The 17,760-nt window shown below is 36.9% G+C and overlaps 1 long non-coding RNA gene across 1 annotated transcript in view; it reads right to left on the bottom strand.

Annotated features, from left to right (window-relative positions):
- Positions 1-12,737: 12,737 nt before the first annotated feature.
- The window catches only part of LOC131279163 (uncharacterized), a 124,463-nt gene continuing 119,440 nt past the window's right edge, over positions 12,738-17,760 (bottom strand). The window contains exon 4 of the long non-coding RNA XR_009186521.2: positions 12,738-13,770. This is a non-coding gene — a long non-coding RNA (uncharacterized lncRNA). The remainder of the gene's footprint in view (positions 13,771-17,760) is intronic.

A 17,760-nucleotide genomic window follows, 5' to 3' on the forward strand; every position in this document is an offset into this window, starting at 1 on the left:
ATAGGAATCCCCCTATATTTTCCATGTATCATTTCTGGAATCTAAAGATTATTTTAAAATGAAGTTATTAAAAAAGATTACCCTTGTGATCCTTACTTCCTGGATTCATACCCTCATGTAATTACACCTTAAGTTTGGGCATGACCTGTGACTTGATGCTAATCTATGGAATAAGGCAAAGGAGATGAGATGTGTGTGATTATGTATTATGGGTTGAATTGTGTTCCCTCAAAGGATGTATTCCAGTCCTAAACCTGGTTCTGTGCATGCAACCTTATTTGGAAATAGGTTTTTGAAAATTTTTTTAGTTAAGGTGAAGCCAGTCTGGATTAGGATGGGACCTAATCCAATATGACTGCTGCCCTTATAAGAGGAGAATTGAACACAGATAGACATGGGGAGAACACTATGTGAACACTAGCAGCTAGGAAGAGGCAAGAAGAATCTCCCCAACAATTTCAGACGTCTCATCTCCATAACTGTGAGGCAATACATTTTTGTTGTGTTAAGCCTCTTAGATTGTAGTACCATGTTATGGCAGTCCAAGTAACGAGGTCTTTATGTTTAACTGATTGTATAGGATTGTAGTAGCAGCCATCTTGCTAGAATTTGTGTGTGTGTGTTTCTGGCTTTGAAGTAAATTGCCAGAAATCCTTCAAGCACAAGGAAATGAATTCTGCCAACCTTCTGAAGGAGCCTTGAAGTGGGCCCTTCCTCTACTGAGCCTCTGATGAGAACCCAGTGTTGGCCAATATTGTGATTGCAACTTGTGAAACCCTGAGAACAATATCCAGGATATTTGCCTGGACTCCTGATCCACAGAAATCGAAATAATAAATGTGTGTTGTTGTAAGTCTCTGCTTTTGCAGCAATTTGTTATACAGTAATAGAAAACTGTAGGTGTCCACAGGTTCTGCAATCTTTTGCATCAGATTTGTTCAAGATTTCTTTTCTTCATTTGGAATTTTATTGTTCTGTGTCCAGACATGATTTCCTTTGTGTTTCACTTATTTGGGTTTTGCTGCATTTCCTACATCTATAAATGTATGTCTCTCATCTGATTTTGGAAGTTTAGGCTGTAATTTTTCAAATATTTATTTCTTCTCAAATCTCTTTATCCTATCTTTCTGAGCTTCAAATTGAATGTATTCTGGATGCTTTGATATTGTCCCACAGATTCTTGAGGCTCTAGCCTTCTTTTCAACTTTTTTCTCTAGTTTTCTGATTGTAAAATTTCTAATGAAGTATTATCAAGGTCCCAGACTTTCCCTCCCATCATCTATTATCTCCATTCTGCCATTGAGATCATCCAGTACACTTAACATTTCAAATTGTTTTCTATAATTTCTATTTGGTTGTTTTATAGTTTCTATTTCTCTTCTAACAATTTCCATGTATTCAATTATTTCACATCTGTTTTCTTTTTCCTCATGGAGCATAGTTATAATAGTTTATTTAAAGTATTTGTTAGTTTCAACATCTGGGTTGAGGCTGACTTCTATTGATTATCTTCTCCCTTGATAATGAGTCATATTTTCTTGGCTCTTGGTATGTCAAGTAAATTTAGATTGTGTCTTGAACATTGTGGGTATTATGTTGTATAGACACTGGGGTCTATTATAACCATCTGGAGAATGTTGATGCCTTTGTTTTAACATGCATTTAAGCAGGTGAGGTTCAGACCATAAATCTTTTTTCACCTTCTGGGGGAGCTGGTTCAAATTTCAGCTTGGTTCTCCAAACTTTTGCTATACTGTTTTAGGTCTGTCCCATGTGCACACAGACCAGGGCTTAGACTGAACCTCATGCACATGGTTCAAATCTCAATCCAGTTCTCTAAACATCTACTGTATTGGTCTGAGTCTGTCCCATGTATTCAGAGATCAGGGGTTAGAACAAAATTAGTATGTGTGCTTAAATTTTAGTTCAATTTTCAAAGTGTTTGTCATGCTGGTTTTTGTCTCATATACAAAAAGCTCAAGAGTTAGGCTGAGACTTGAGAGAGTATTTCAAATCTCATTTCACTCTTCTAAACCTATCCTATGTTGGTTTGGATCTATTCTTCTTATATGTTATTCAGGTTGAAACTTGTATAAATGATTCAAATTTCATTTCAATTTTCAAAATGATTTGGGAACATAAGACAAGGTATGAGGCATTAACTTTGGAGTATGAAAGATATACTAAAATATTAAGGAAATAAAACGTAGATAATGAATGAGAGATTGAGGAAAATATCCCAATATGAACATCTACATGCCCATATGCCAGACACTGCAGTAAATGTTTTCTATGCACCATCTCATGGCTTTTACATCACTGGTTTTCCTCCTGCTTCACTGATTATTTATTCTTCATTTCCTTTATTGCCTCTCTTCCTCCTCTTCCCAACCTTTACATTTTCTCTATTTATAGTCATTTCTTAGTGATTATCCAGCTAATGACTTGAAGTAACATCCGTTCGAAGATTACCTCTTAATTTATATTTCCATCCCTGACAACTCACCTCAATTGTAATATTCTATATCTAACTACCTACATGATATCTCCTTTGTAAGTCTAATAAAATGTTGGTATTTAATTATAAAAATTTTATTCCTGTTAACCTCTCACTTCTTTCCACCCCAATATTTCTTCACCAGCCTTCTGAATCTCCCAGTAGATAGCACTACTACTTAATCCAAAAATGTGGAACTCATTTTTATTTGTCATACCTTGTGTCATTCATATATTCACATACTCATTCATTCACCAAATATTTATAGTCTTTTCTTTGCTGTGGACTCTTCCAGGTATACTCTTCTAGATACAACACCAAACAAACCAAACTATGTTCTTTCTACTATGCATTTTATATTTTATTGGATTGAGGCAGACAGAAAGCATACAAAACTGAAACGAAATATCACAAGCAATGGCATGAACTGTAGAGAAAAATAAATCAGGGAAAAGGTTTAGAGTTTAAAGAGAATGGTAAGACTCCCTTACAGCAAAGCAGTAGCCAAGTAATATTTTTCAAAAGTTAAATAGATCACGCCATTCTTTTATTCAAATCTCCATTGGCTTTCTGTCTCATTAAGAGTAAAACAGCAACAACAAAAAAAACCTTATTATGTTTTACAAAATGCTATATTATCTTGTTCCTAACTAATCTCTCTGACATTTTCTGTACCATTCTGCTTCTTTTTCACTCTTCTTTCACTATACTTGTCCATTTTCTATTTTTGAACATATTTCAAGAACACTTCCCCCACATTAGTGCTTTTTCAATAACTGCTTCCTTCCCTCATACTACAATCCTCTGCCCCAGATCATTAAATTGCTGGCTTTTCTTCTTGCCTCCCTGCAAAGACCTTCCTTTTCTTCCCAATCTTATTCCCCAATGTCTAATTATCATGTCACCTGCTTCCATTTCTATCATGGCATTTGTTACGTGATATAATCTTGTTTATTTATTCGTTTTTATTTAATCTGCTGTATTAGGCAGTCAAAGGTGTGCTGATGCAAAGTATTGGAATCTGTTGGCTTTTATAAAGGGTAGTTATTTGGGGTAGAAGCTTACAATTAGCAGGCCCTAAAAGAGTCCAACTCAAGGTGCCATAAGAGGTACTTTCTCACCTAAAGTCTGTTGCCAGATGTTGACTCAAGACGGCAGGTGATGTCTGCAAGGGTTCAGCCTTCCTTCTTCCTCTTAAGGCTCCACAGTCCCAGCTTCTTCAAGGAGGTGGGACTCAATGCTGAGTCACACTCTAATGACATGGTTGGATCAAAGCCTTAAACTTAACGTATCTCAGCTGAATCTAATAAAATCAAAGAGTTATTTATCTCGCCAGAGGAACAAACCTGTTTACAAACATAATCTATATTTCTTTTTGGAATTCATAAATAGTATCAAACTGACACATCTGCTTTCCCTACTGGAATGTTTAGATTATTAAAGGATGAATCTTGCATATAGTGCCCACTGATGTATGCAATGATGTACAATGTTGGATACTAGGGTTTCAGTAAATATTATTAAGTATTTAATACTTCAAATTTTTAATCTTCAAATATTTAATCTTCAAAATAATGCTATGGTGGTGAGCGGATGTAGCTCAAGTGGTTGAACACCTGCCTCCCATGTACAAGATCCTGGGTTCAATCCCCGGTAAAATAAAAAAATAATGCTGTGGATTAAGCACTATTATTTTCCTATTTTAAAGGCAAGCAAGTGGTGTTTAAGTAATTAAACAGCATGTCAGAGCAGCCTTAATTAGAGTCAAGGTTTGAGTGTATGTGTCTGGCACCAGAGCTTAAATTCTTACCCATGAAATTATGAGGCCTTGGATAAATTCCAGATATTTTGCTTGGATCCATAAGTAGATGGCAAAAATATTCAGAGAGGGTGCTATTCAATGGTTGTAAAAATAAGTCAGTATTAAAATATTAATAGGTTGCATTTTAGATGCTTGTGGAGCATGCAATTGCATGGCAGGCTGGGAGTTAGAGGGCAACACGTTTAAAATTACCTTATTTGCAACTCTCTTTCAAAATGGCATGTAAACATGAATGAGAGAGTTCAGACACCAGCACAGTAAATAAATGTAAAGCCATTACTAAACAGCATACTCTCTATATTTGACTAACTGAGCTACAGTAGCTCCAAATCAAAGTTGTTTCTCATTGGTTTAATCTGAGCAAAGTACAGAAAATGCTTCACTTTATGTTCTTAGTTAAGGCCCCAGACAGTGACTGGAGGCAGTGCCTGTATAAGGAACACATCACAGATACAGCAGAGCAATTCTCCAGAGTTTAGCTTCCATAGGGAAAAACAGAGCAATCTCTTCTTTCTAAAATTAAATTTCCACATTGTGTTTTGATAAAAGATATTTTCTTAATTTTTCTTTCCTTGAGTATCCACATTTTCTGACAAAATAAACAGTGACCCTAAATGTAAGTTATTGAATTACCTTATATTTGCCTTTCAGATTCAGTTTCCCAAAATTTTCCAGCTCTCTAGTGCCATGTCTAATCTGTGTTGTGTAAAAGGACCCTTTTTTCAGTTTTGTATCCTACTGCTTTGAGGCTGAAGAAGAGAAAAAGAAGGCCTGCCATTTACTACTGGTAGTTTTTAGTTATAGTAAAAACTTTTGACCTTTTCGCTAATGGGTACAAAGGAAATTGCAAGTCAGATAACAATGGTTCCAAACCAGAACGAAAGCTCAAACAGGTAATTAAATTATGGCCTGAGGCACAGACTGATACAGTGTGGTGTAGCAGACAAAGTGAGGTTCATGGAAAAGGATGCAGGTCTGATCTGGGCTTAGCCACTGTCTGGGTATTTAGGCAATTCACTTTCCTCTGTCCTCAGCTTCCACTTCTGTTTGGAACCTGTCTAGTAGCTTTAAGATAGATAGCTTCTGAGAAGTGAAAACTGCAGGAATCAACTTGACTATTTCTTAATGGGCTATCAACTGCAGAGGTAGGTACACATAATGCACATTAACCCATAGTGATAGCATTACCAGTGCTCTTGTGATGAGAAGCTTCTTCAGATTGGAAGAAGATAGTCTACCAATTTGCCCTCTGTCTTAGTTTTGCTAAAGGCTGCCAATGCAAAATACCAGAAATGGGTTGGCTTTTAAAATAGGAATTTATTAGGTTAGGAGCAGTTCTGAGGTTGTGAAAATGTCCAAATAAAAACATCATCAGGGATGCTGTCTCACCAAAGTTTGGCTGCTGGCAGTCCTGGACTCCTGCAAAAGGCAAAATAGCGATCTGTCTCTGCCTTCTTCTCCAGGTTCACTTTCTCCGCCCGCTCAGCTCCAGGCCATCAGGCATGGCTCTTCTCTTCCCTCTCCTCAGGATCTGTCTCTTTCAGCTTCTAGCTGCTCTGTGGGCCTAGCCTCCCAGGGACATCTGCCCCTCTCTGAGCCTCTGTGCTCCACTGATTCCAGCCAAAAGACTCTCTCTCAGCCCTTCTGGGTTTCTCTGGGTTTCTGTAGCTGCAGACAATCCATGGCAGGTAAAATGGTGCTTTCTTCCTCTGCCTTCTCTTCCATTTATACAGGACTCCATTAAAGGATTAAGACCCATCCTAGGTCCCATAATCTAATCAAAGGCCCTTAGCTGAAGCAATCTAATCAGAAGTGATCTAATCAAAAGGTCTCTTAACTAAATCTAATCAAAAGACCCCACATAGAATAAGTTGATAGGCACAGGAATGGTTAAGCTAAGAAGAAAACATCACTGTACGTACAAGGCAACAGATCCTAGTGATGAAAGACATGTCAAAAATTTTTAATTTTATATTTTTAATTATTTCAATTTTTATATTTTATTTGTTATTTTTAAAGCTATCATTATTATTTAATTTTTTCATTAATTTGTATTTGGTTATTTTGTTGGTTTCATTTTTGAGGACTTTTTGGATCAGAGAAGGGTTACAACTGTGGTGAGGTCAGATCATTAGTGTGGGTTGTCAGTGATGGGGATGCATGGGAGGAGGTTCAACTGGGTCAAGTATATAAGGCATATAAATGTGTTCAGTGTTCATGGGGCATTGTAACACTGGGTGGAGATTCACACAATAGCTGAAAGAATATCAAATTCCCATGCTGGGGAGCTCTGCCACATTCCCTAATGGGACAGCAAGAATCCCTAAGTATAGGGGCAGTGACTAGTGAATGAGGATGGACCATTGACAGGCTCTTGATATTGATGATTATACTTATAAACCTTTACTTCTGAAATTAAAACTTAGCCTGATATTATCACATGGGAAAATATGGATGAATCTTGAAGACTTTATGTTGAGTGAAGCAAGACAGGCACTGATGGACAAATATTACATGACCTAATTGATATGAATTAAGCAAATTGAACAGACTCACAGAGCTGGAGTCTGGAAGATAGGTTTACAGGAGACAGAAAGAGTCAAGAAAGGGACAAGAAGGTTGTGAGCCAATGTCCATATGGGCAAAATCTATGATAAGGTGGAAGGGTGTAGTTGTGCAGTGGATAGGCATGACAGTGGTATAGCGATGCTATTGGGTTGGGCAGTGTTGGTTTTTTTGATGAGGGTGCAGTGGGGAAGGTGGGTTGTCCTATCATCCTCTTCTTGAAACTCATTTGTCATTTCATTTCTGGGACACCTCTCTCTTTCTATTTCACTGGCTGGTTCTTTTCAAGCTCTGTTGTTAGTTTCTTCACCTATTCTAATCTCTAGGCAATGGAATAACTCATGTCTCAAATCTCTCTCTGTTCTTTCTACATTGACTTTCTAAATCTTCTCTTCACAAGCAATTGTGTTAGTTCTTTAGTGTTACCATAACAAAGTATTACGAAAATATGCTTAAAATATGAGTATTTTGTTCTCTAACAGTTTTGTAGGCCAAAAGTCTAAAATCAAGGTGTTGATAAGTCTATGTTCCCTCCAAAGTCTTTAGGGGAGAATTGACGCTTGTCTCCTCCAGCTTCTGGTAGCTCCAAATGTTGTGTGGTTTGTGAAAACCTAATTCCAATCTCTTCCTGTCCTCATATAGCCTTTTCCTCTGTGTCTCCCTTTGTCTCCTATTCACATCTAACTCTCCTTTCTCTAATAAAGACACTCATCATTGGATTTAGGGCTCACAGTAATGCATATAAACTCATCTTAATGTGATTATATCTACAAAGACCCTGTTCCTGATAAGGTCACATTCACAGGTACCAGAAGTTAGAACTTGAATTTACCTTTTTGGAGGACACAATTCAACCCACTACATCCATGGTTTTGAGTATCATCTTCAATCTGATAAATCTCACATTTTTTATCTTCAGTTAAATCTTCTCCCCTGAACCCAAAATTTATGAATAAACTTCCTATTAGACATTTTCACATGGATGACTAATAGGTAATCTCACATTTAACATTTCCTAAAGTGATTACCTGATTTCCTCTCCTTTATCCTCCAAAACTGTTTCCCCTACAGTTTTCTTCATCTCAGTTAATGGCAATTCAAACTTTCCAATTATTTAAGCCAAATCATCCCTGAATCTTCTCTTTTGCCCATACTCCACACTTCTAAAGATATACAGAACTGAACTACATTTCACCAACATGGCCATTACACTCTAGTTCAAGTCACCATCTTATTTCTTCTGGATAATTTCATCCTCTTCTAATTTGTCTCTTTACTGTATCCTTGCCAGAGATGGTCTATTTTTACCAAAAGCTAGAGGAATCCTGTCACTCTTCTCAAATCTCAGTGACTTTCTATCTCACTGAAAATAAAAGCCAGTATATTTATGATAGCCTGGAAGGCACCACATGATCTGACTCTTATTAGTTCTGTGACATCACATCTTGAAACTCCCTGTCTTTCCTCAGTCTGCTCTTCTTCTTCTCTTGGAATGTGCCATGCACAGTCCTAAACCAAGCTCTGTAGTTTCTGTTCCCTAGGCCTGTAATACTCTTTGCCAGAAAGGTGGGAATGTGCTTGGCATATTCTCCCTACTATCTAGTTTCAGTCTTAACCCTAGAAAGAAAGTTCAGTATTTTATTCTTTTCTTGGGACCTGGAAGTCTTTGATTCAATTCTAAGCATGGGTATGGAATAGGGTGGTGGTATCATGTGTACTCTAATCCAGAGAAGCACATAGGCTGGTTTAAAAAATGCTTATTAAAATATGCACACATGTGCTTTGTCACATTCTTCTTTGTAACTGTATCTCCTAACACATGGGTACTCAAAAAAAAAAGTTTATAAATGATAGCTCAATGTATTACGGGCAATTTGAAATTCATATATAAATAATTTATAGTAATCTCAATGAAATACAATCTGGTGGAAAATACAAACAAGCTTGGTCATCAAAGGGCTATGTCCAAAATCCTAGAAATATGCAGGGAAGATAAATTATTTATGATGTGGCAGGAGCAGTGAGTTGAAAATTAGAGATGTACTTCTGGAGTTTCTGGAGTTTGAGGATGCTTCTTATGTGTGGGGAGGATTTTGAGAAGCAAAAATAGATGCTGAGGAGAAACTGAAGAGGCCCTAGGAACTGAAGAGACCCTAATGAAACATGTAGCCTCATATTCCCCAAATCCTTCTTAAGACAAAGGTGCACTCTTAGATGCATGGAGGGATAAGATAGATTTCAATTGTAGCAATGGGTATAGTGAAGATTCTTGGGGCTTTCTTGCACTGGAAACTCCTGGAAAACAACCCCTATTCTAAAATAACCTCAAGTTTGAGGTCCAGGTCAATGTCACACAAGGACCCAGGCAACAAAGCTCGAGGCTGAGGCCTTTCAGAATCTTGATTTGGGAAACAGATGTGTGTTACATTCTCAGAAATCTACCCAAGGATTTTTCCAGCCATCTTAGAAATTTTTTTCCACAGTTTGCAATAGTATGTATTTTTCTTTTTCTAGCTATAATTTTGAGTTAGCATAAAATAAAGTTGACTTTTTAATTTTTTAATTTATGGTGCTAATTATTGTTTTAATACCTGTGGAGATTTATGTAACCATTGCCACAATCATAATGCCTGAAAGTTACATTACCCTCCTAACTCCCTTTTGCTCCCCCTGTGTAGTGAAACCCAAACCCATTTGAATCTCCTGGTAATCACTGATCTGTTTTCTATTTCCTTAGATGTGCTACTTACAGAATGCCATAAAAACAGAATCATACTAGCTTTTTTTACTTCGCAAATGCCTTTGAGATTCATCCATGGTATAGCATGAATCAAGAAAATTCTCCTTTGTTAAAATAATTAAGTAATTAATTAATTTTAAAAAGTGAAAAAAAAAAAAGCAGCAGCAACATCTTGGCAGGCCGATGCCACTGTAAAGGAAACGTGCTGTTAACATTTCTAGCTACAGTTTTGTAAAGCTGTCATAAAAAATGATATATATCCTTTGGACGAAAACTTATTAGAATGTAACAGGACAATTTTAAAGACTCATAAAGTGCAGCCTGGACGGAATTACTCTTTGCGAAGTGGATTAAAATTATTCAGTTTCACAAATTTGTGAAAGTGAAAAAATGAATTTATTTTTAGAAATAATGAATTAAATATTTAAGATACAAAAAAAGAATATTCTCCTTTTTATTGTGTTTGATTATATGACTATACCACAATTTGTTTCTCTGTCCATAGTTTGAAAGATATTTGGGTTATTTCTGGTGCTGGGAAATTAAGACTAAAGCTGCTATAAACATTTGTTTACAGGTTTTGGGGTGAATACAGGTTTCCATTTGCCTGGTTTAAACACCCAGGAGTGGGATGCTGAATCATATGCTATTTGTATATCTAACTTTATAAGACATTTCCAAACTGTTTCCCAGAATAACTGAGAGTGCCAGTTATTCCACATCTTCACCAACTCTTGGTATTTTTTTAATTTTTCAATTTAGCCATCCTATTAAGCATGAAGGAGTATCTCAATGTTGTTTTAATTCGCATTTTCATTTGGTATCCTTTCTTTCTCCATTCAATAGTTTTTAAACCTTTCTTAGAAATCAATTGATTATGTTTATGTGGGTCTAATTTTGGACTTTCTTCTGTTCCATTGTTCTATGTGTCAGTTCATTCCTTTTAATCCACCTTATTTTCAGTACTTAAAGTAAAACTGGGAGCATGGTCCAATAGATAACGGAACAGTTTTCTTTGTAACAGAAGATCTCTTTGGCACATAAAGGACTGCTAATGTTCTCTTGGCTTGGTTACATAGGATAAGTCCTGTAAGATATGAAAAGTCTCTTTAATCACTATAAATGTTGCTATATACAAATATAGCTTTCAATAAGATAAATATTAATGTTAACATTATTGAAATAAGTGACTGATATCTGATTCCAAAAGCAGTGCTTAAAATGTTCGAAGAGTTTTTGATAAGGAGTCAAGCAGGATGGAAACAAATGGCGTATCACAAGCCAACTTATATGATTTTTTCTTTCTCCACAAATAAAAACATGAGATTTCTCTCCTTTTATATCTCTTTTGCTAAATCAATCTAAAATTCTCTGAAATTATCCTAAGTTTTATGAGGTAGTTGATGACGTAGTATCATTGACTAGCTGATTTGAGAGTTGTTTTGCAGGTAGCCTCTGTAGACCCCCTTAGGATAATCTAAGTTGCCTTTGGGTTATAGAAAGACAAGGTGACAAGTCCTTACTTAAATTTGAAAATATTATCTCCTAGTTTGTAGTTTAGAACTTCCATGCTATTAAAAGACATAGGTAACCCCAGCTATAGGAAACAGGACTAAACATGGAAATGGGAGTAATCAAAAAATAAATGATTAAAAATAGCTTGTAAGGCCCAAGTTCATCTCTGTCATCCTCCTGCTGCCCAAGATTTTCTTTCCTTATCTTATCCCTAAACCAATTCTTAACTTTCATTGCATTTTAGATTAAATTTGCATACCTTCAATAATTTGATGTTCAGCCAAATAGATTAGAATCTCTGCGGCTTGAGGCTCAGTCATCTATACTTTTAAAACACTTCAAGTGATTTTCATGTACAGCCACAGTTGTGCACCTCTGTTCAGATGGTCTTTTCTCATACTAAATCTCTGTCCACACACTCTTACCAAGACAATATACTCCCTGTCTCCCCCTGCCCTGCTCATCTTCACATTCCAGCCATTCACAATCCCCTTAAGTTTTGTAAACTCAGTGTCCTTTAGTATTGTCTAACTGGGTCCCCTATGTACACAACATCAGGGGAAGGGCCAAAGTGACCCCAGATGCTATATCAACAATTCTATCTTAAGATTTGACAAAATACTATGCGTCCACTTACGCTTTTGCTGTCTGAACTTCAGAAAATATCAATATGACACCCTCAACAGTAAAATTTATAAAAGTAATTATGGAAATTTCCCTATTTTGAGCCTTCTAGCTGGCATATTTGCTTTTATTGTATTTTACCTTCTTCACAGTTGCACAACTATTACTTTTGTGAAATGTTAGCAAAATATCTACACACACATCAATTCTAAAGTTAGCATTCAGAACTTTGAATGATATGGTCCATCTAGTCCTTGTAAGTGTCATAGTTCATTATGAAATTCAGGAATCTTTCATAGGAATCTAAATGCTATTAATCACACTTAAGGGGAGAGGTAGAGAGAAAATGAATAAAAAAGACTTGGCAAGAAAGATCGCAGAATTATATCTCCCTAATTTATAGAGGCATGGTCAAATCTATAAAAGATAAATCTAATTAATTAATCATTAATCCTTTTTATATTATTTCAATAATAATAATTTTAAAAAAACAAACAAAAAAGAAAATTTTTTACCTCTCAATTTCCCTTTCCATACAAAGCTGCTATTTCTGGCCATTCTTGCACATTATTTGTTTATTTTTGGGTAGTATTATTGAGATATATTCATATATCATATGATCTATCCAAAGTTTACAATCAATGGCTTTTAGTATAATCAAAATGTTGTGCATTCATAACTACAAAAGATTTTAGAACAATTTCATTACTTCAAAAAAAAAATAAAACCCCATATCACTTAGCAGGCACTTCTCAATCCCTCTTCCTTCCCTAGCCTTACATAAACACAAATTTCTGGATTTTTATCTTGTTATTTTGAACAAAAAAAGAAATTTCCTGTTCTTTGTATTTTTTATAATATCTTTTTTGCACACTGAATATTTCACTATTTTACTGTGTTATCTCTGGGATATATTATGTTGGTGCAAAAGGAATTGTGGTTTCAGACTGTGAATTTTAAATCATGATAACTAGGCTCAAACACATCTTTATTAATCACAATAGGAACATTACAATCAACACATTTTTGCCAATGAGAAATAAGTTTGTTTATTCCTGTAGCATAAAAATCTGTGCTTCAGGATTCAACAAACTCTTGGAAAGCATTTTCTGCATCCTACTGGTTGTGGAAGCATTTTCCTTGCAAAAAGTTGCCTAGATGCTTGAAGAAGTGCCAGTAGGTTGGTGAGAGGTCAGGTGAATATGGCAGATGCAGCAAAATTTTGTAGCCCAAATTCTTTCAACTTTTGAAGCATTGGTTATGCAATGTACAGTTGTTCATTGTAGTGGAGAAGAATTGGGCCCTTTCTGTTGACCAATGCTGGCTGCAGGCTTTGCAGTTTTTGGTGCATCTCAACAATTTGCTGAGCATACTTCTCAGATGTAGTATTTTCACCAGATTCAGAAAGCTATAGTGGATCAGACTGACAGCAGATCATCAAACAGTGACCATGATCTGTTTTTAGTGCAAGTTTGGCTTTGGGAAGTGCTTTGGAGCTTCTCGGTCCAAACACTGAGCTGTTCATTGCCAGTTGACATATAAAATCCACTTTCTGTCACACATCCCAATCCAATTGAGAAATGATTTGTTGTGTCGTAGAATGAGAGAAGACAACACTTCAAAATGAAGATTTTTTAATGATTTTTGATGAAATCAGCTAATGAGGCACTCACTTATTGAGCTTTTTCACCTTTCCAATTTGCTTCAAACGCCAAATGACTGTAGAATGGTCGACACTGAGTTCTTCGGTAACTTTCCATATAGTTCTAAGAGGATCAGTTTCAATGATTGCTCTCAATTGGTCCTTGTCAACCTCTAATGGCTGGCCACTATGGTCCTCATCTTCAAGGCTCTAATCTCCTTTGCAAAACTTCTTGCACTATATGTTCATTAGCAGTTCCTGGCCAAATAAGATGTTGATATTGTGAGTTGTCTCTGCTGCTTTACGGCCCATTTTGAACTCGAATATCGCTCAAATTTGCTTTTTGTGTAAATCAGTCCCATAGTCTAAAATAAATATAAAATAAACAGTAAGTAATAAGTCATTAGCAAAAAAACAAAATGAGAAATGCACATTAAAATGATATGTAGAACTATAGACTGTGGTTAACAGCAATACTATAATATTCTTGTATTAATGCCAAGCTATACTGTGTTGATAATGGAGGTGTATGGAAAAAGTGTGTCAAATGTGTGCTATGGACCATGATTGGTGGTAATAGTCTGATGATATTATCTCATAATCTATAACAAATGTTCCATCAGGGTGTGGAGTTGTATGGGAAATCTACACATCTGTATGATTGTTTTGCAAGTTCACAATATCTGTAACAAAAATACATTTTAAAAAAATACTATGAGTTGGGGGAAAAACACACCAAATCTAAGATCAGGAATATAGTTGGTAGTAATATTTTGATAATGCTCTTGCATAGTTTGTAAAAAATGTTCCACAACAATGCAAAGAGTTGGTGGAGGGGTGATATATGAGACCCCTGTGTGATGTTATATATATATGTATTTTGTAAGTTCACAATCTTTACTATACACTTATTGTTTATGTGTGTTCATGTATGAATGATATACTTCAATTAAAAAAAATTTTTTTAAATGATATATAGCGTAACCACATTTATTTAAGAATATATGTCAATGGCAAATAGCAAATTGTATGTTCCTTAAATTTGTATCCAACTATTGATATGACAGAGATATCCTTGAATGCCAGGAGCTAACAAAACATACAAACAAATGTAAATTAAAAACAACATCTTTCATAGTTTTGGCAAATTGGCTCTGCATTGACTGGTGCTTTCATTCAGAGTTTACCCTTCCTATCATTATCATTCCATGGCAAATATGAAGCACAGAGTTTTCTATTTTCTGAGCTTGTGTTGTCCTCACTCATGGACTTAGTGGTTCCCCCATTGGTAAGAATCCAAATGTTTCCTTTACACCCTATGAAAGAGGCTACTCTCCCATACTCCCAGATACTCCACTGTATGTCTTAAAGCCTGTAATTTTTTTGCACTAGTTCTATTTGACTTAATTTTTCTTAAACTGCTTTGGTCTTCTGCAAGTTGCTTCTACTTGCAAGGCAAGTTCTGGGATGGTGACCCAGATACAAGTGTCCTGCTTCAGGCTTTCAGGCTGCCATCCAATAGATTGGCATTGATATAAAGGCACCCCAGCATGCATATAGAGTATATGCTGCTTACTCCAGAACTGGACCCCAGACCAACAATTGGTGTACAGGCCAGTTGTGCACCGTGTTGGGGAAGGGGCCAGCAAAGGCCCTATAAGCTTCTATTTTTTTAATTAATTTTATTTTTTTTTCCACCCCCTCCCCTTGACCTACTGTTTTTGCTGTCTATGTTCATTTCCTGTGTGATCTTCTGTATCTATTTTTCTTTTTGTCTTCTCGTCTTTCTCCTCTAGGATTCACTGGATGCGGGCAGCGGCGGGCCTCCGGGAGGGTCGGCGGTTGGCCGGGCGGGCTCTCCGGACGGGGGCTGCCTCGCGGTCGAAGGAGAGGAGGGGGTTCGGCACGAAGCCGTTGGGCCCTCGCTCTCTCCGCTCAGGCATGGGGGACGCGCGGTGCAAGCAAGAACACCACGGAGACAAGGTCTAGGCACAAGTCTACTTTATTGTTGAAGGGGACATGGTTTTATAGGGTCTAGGGATACGTAAAGGGACTTGATTGGTGCCGGCGGGTGCTGTTGCTTGCGTAGGCGGTTACTGGACAGTAAGCTGGCTAAGAGGTTAGGAGCAAGGGAGGGGAAGGGGAAAGTGTGGGCTGTCTAGATAACAGCTAGGCGGAAGACGGAGAAGGGGAGAAGGAGGGGCAGCGCCGGCTGCCAATACTGGGCGGGAAGGAGACGGGGACAACTGGAATTTGATCCTGGAGACCTCTGATGTGGAGAGAGATTCCTTGTCAGTTGCACATCTGTTCCTGGTCCCTGCTGTGCTTCACCTTGATGCTCCCCTTCATCTCTCTTTTGTTGTGCCATCGTCTTGCTGCATGACTCACTTGCATGGGCACTAGCTTACTGCATGGGCACTCAGCTTGCTGCACAGGCGCTCAGCTCACCACGTGGGCACTGGCTCACCACACAGGCACTGGCTCATCACATGGACACTCATGTGGGCACTTGGCTCACCACGCCGACACTCGCACAGGCACTCGGCTCACCACACAGGTTCGCAGTGTGAGCACCCACATAGACGCTCAGTTCACCACAAAGGTACTCACCTCACCACATAGGCACTTGGCTCACTGTGCAGGCATTCGGCTTGCCACATGGGCTCTGGCTTGCCATGCAGGCATGCTTTCTCTTCTTTTTCACCAGAAGGCCCCAGGGATTGAACCCAGGTCCTCCCATATGGTAGGCAGAGACCATATCACTTGAGCTACATCCGCTTCCCAGATTCTACTATTTTTAAAGCTGTTTTATTTTTATTCAGCATTAACTCAGTTACTGCAACACTTTAACTGCCCTATGGAGTTTTGAGGAAGACGGCTCTGCCACTTTTTGTTAGTGCTAGTTGTTCAGAGATAGCACCAAGGAGTATCTATACCACTATTTGGTCATCTAGAAGTCAAAAGTTCTTCTTTTATGTTAGAAACACTGCATTTATAAATATAAAAAAAAATAAGATGAACCAAAAGCTTAATAAAATCTAGTTTTGAAATTTATAATTTTGACAGATTGAATATTAATTTCATGCTCAACAGACTCAGAAAATAGTCTTTTCTTATATTAAAGACTTCTTTGAAAACTGAAAATTCAAATAGACATATATTGCACCTTATTAAATAGAAGACAGAACATAGATTAGGTTTAACCTCATGATCATCATTTTGAACATCCTTTATTTTACTCTTTAGTAATGGTGTAATATAGGGCTCTTTGTTTTTTTGTACTTATAATGGATATCTTCAAATTGTTACATTTGTTTTACTTTGCAATTCTGCTGTCTCTTCTCACCTAACAGCTTTTATTTCTCATTTTTTCAATTTTCAGAAAATCTTCTTTATCTACTTCTGAAATTTTTGTAATCTAATGATAGAAGAAGACAAATATTTAGAGAAAACAAAATGATGGTACTTGTTATATTGTTGAGTTTAATTTTACAAATAATTAAATGGGTTGTGTTTATCTATGTGTAATCTAAATCTGTCATTTTCTGGGTTGACCCTTTTCTTAAGAACCAAATAAAATGCTCTAGCTAACATGCTACATAAGAGCAGGAATTCTGGTAGCCTCTATGAGAGGTCCAGTGGGGGATTCACAAGGTTAAAGTTCCTTTTGCTTTAAATTCCAGTTCGCACAGACTTTTCCACACCTGCTTTCTGTATTGCCTTTGCAGCTGCTAATCTCTCAGCCAATTTCTCCCAAATGTACCAAACAGTTCTTTCTCTTTATTAACACAAACTGCTGCTATCACAAGGCCTTTAAGCACAACAAAATCTATGGATGGTTTGGGTATATGGAGGTGAGGCAAAGCAAGGATGTAAAGTGATTACAAGACAGGGACCTACTGAACACTTGAGGTCAGAATACACTACTTCTAGGTATTTGCATCCAATACACCCCACTCCAATAGTCCTCTTTCTCCTTAATTCCATCCATCACCATGAGTTTGTCCTAACCCCTTTCCTGTACATCCATTTTTTCCATCTCTTCTACTCTGGAGTCCCAATCTTTTTCTAAGGCTACCACATATCAGTGTCAAAATTCCAGTAGTTTCATCATGCTGTGAGATGTATTTAGCCCTTGTCTAAATCTCTACTATAATATCACTCCATGAAAAATAATAATAATAATAATAATAATACAAGCCCTTCATTTAGTTATTCTTTAATAAAGAGCAATTTTTTTCCTTAAGAATTATCATTAGAACAACTAGCTCAATCTGCTTCCACCTCTAAATATAATAATGGTTGATATGTTACAGGAAAGTTCCTGTGAATTATGAAATCATCTCCTCTTAACT

This window comes from Dasypus novemcinctus, chromosome 1, assembly GCF_030445035.2.
Source record: "Dasypus novemcinctus isolate mDasNov1 chromosome 1, mDasNov1.1.hap2, whole genome shotgun sequence".
NCBI lineage: Eukaryota > Metazoa > Chordata > Mammalia > Cingulata > Dasypodidae > Dasypus > Dasypus novemcinctus.